At 49.0% G+C, this 1,877-nt stretch overlaps 1 pseudogene; it reads right to left on the reverse strand.

The window, feature by feature from the left end:
- Positions 1 to 446: 446 nt before the first annotated feature.
- On the reverse strand, positions 447 to 1,479 carry LOC115314233 (annotated as a pseudogene).
- Positions 1,480 to 1,877: the final 398 nt, after the last annotated feature.

Consider the following 1,877-nt stretch of genomic DNA (forward strand, 5'->3'; position numbering starts at 1 on the left):
ATGAAAATATATGAACTTATCCGTGTGACAGGGGTACTTAACTTACTATTTACAGTCAACTACTGGGTGTTTCAAGGAGCGGCCAGGCACTTTAAATCGACCGCAAAATTCGGTTTCTTAACCTATCGTGCTACGACTTTTTGCAGCGTTGCCCACAGATGGAGCATTATTTTGTAAAATTTGCAAAGAACGAACTTACCCGAGGAAAAAGTAAAGAAAGAAAAAGTCTTAGCTCCTATGGAAACGCAACGAAGCCACCGGTCTTCAAACTATACGGCGCCGTTAGTTAGTTAGCTAGTTAGTTAGTTAGTTAGTCAGTCAGTGAGTTAGTTGGCGGTACCTAACCTCTTTTGAGACAGGGGGGTCAGCAAAAGTTCAGATTGCCGACACAGGTAAAAGTTTTAGTTTCTTGTTTTGTTCTAGCTTTTCCCACTTTTGAGACACTTTCACTGATTGGCAATCTCACGCTGTCTCTCCTACTCAACGAGAATGCGCTTGGTTGCTTGTGTTCCGTGGGCCCCTTCCCAGAATCCCAGCATTTCGGGAATCCTCTCTTCGATGGTCACCCAGGGCGATCGACAGTGGTCTAGGGCAGGGCACCACAGCAGCACATGGGGGACGTCCTCGCTTGACTGCCCGCACAGAGGACAGGCCATGTCATTGTCTCCTAAGAGTTGGGCACGTCGGCAGTTTATTATGAGCGCTCTTACACGTGCCTAAAACAGTAGCGCGCTTTCATGGTCCCCTCGGTAGTGTGTGCAGGGAGACGGCTCTCACTTGTGATGCGCGTAGATCGTCTGGAGGCTCTGCTTTTTCATCACCGCCTGTCCCCAGGCTTCAAGTTCAATCGCGTTCACCTCCTCTGTCACAGCTTTGAACCATCCTTTCTCCGATGTGGCCTCATGTCGCTTTGTCCCTTTGCTGTAGACAGAGTCGAGCCTGGCGATGGTGTTTTACCAGTTCGTTATGCTGCTGCGGTATTTAACGTAGTGAAATGACCTTTTGGCGTAAGCTTCATCTGGCATGTGGATCAGGCGTCCGAGATATCCAAGCTTGGCCCTTGCATCCCGTTGTTTGACTGTCGACCAGGCCATCTCTCCCGTGACGGCCAGGTTTGCAGTTGCCCCGTTTCCGCCCTGTGCCCATGTCCCGATTTCCACTTGATGGCGATCCAGTGTCTTGAGGGTGATATGCGGGAAGACCACTGCGTCATTAGCGTAGGTGACCGCCGGCACTGCGACGCTCTTCCACAGTGCCCTCGCAAGGGTGCATGGGTTATAGGAATACTTTGGCATGTTCCACAGGTGGCCTTTTCGGATGTTGGAGGTTTTTAGTGTGCTCCTCTCGTGTTGTTCTAAGTATTGCGGGCCTTCTTGGAGAGCCACTCCCAGATACCTGTACTCCTTGGTATGTTCTACTTCCACTTCCTGTACTCTAAACGTGTGGTTATGCTCGTGAATATTATAGCCCATCCACCTTGACTTTTCTTTATTGAATTTGAATCAATCTTCATTCCCAATTCGAGTGCAGATATCGAGCATGTCTTGAAGGTCAGTTTCACTCTCTGATAACAGGAGTATGTCATCAGCAAAGGCCAGTACTAGAATATAAGTTGTTTCCATATCATTACTGGTGGTAATGGCTGTGAAAGAAACACCCTGCCCGTTGGCTTGCACCTCCAGAATAAGATCGTTTATGCAGATATCGAACAGGGTTGGAGAGAGGGGGCAGCCTTGGCGCAGACCCACAAACATGTTCACCTGCCCTGGTAAATGTTCTCCCAAACTATATCTGGCGTTGCATCCGGCGTACATGTTTCTGAAGAGCGATCCTGTCTGAAGGTCCAGTGCTATCGCTTCTAACTTCGTCCACATCTT

Source organism: Ixodes scapularis, unplaced genomic scaffold, assembly GCF_016920785.2.
Source record: "Ixodes scapularis isolate PalLabHiFi unplaced genomic scaffold, ASM1692078v2 ptg003039l_1__unscaffolded, whole genome shotgun sequence".
Taxonomy (NCBI): Eukaryota; Metazoa; Arthropoda; class Arachnida; order Ixodida; family Ixodidae; genus Ixodes; species Ixodes scapularis.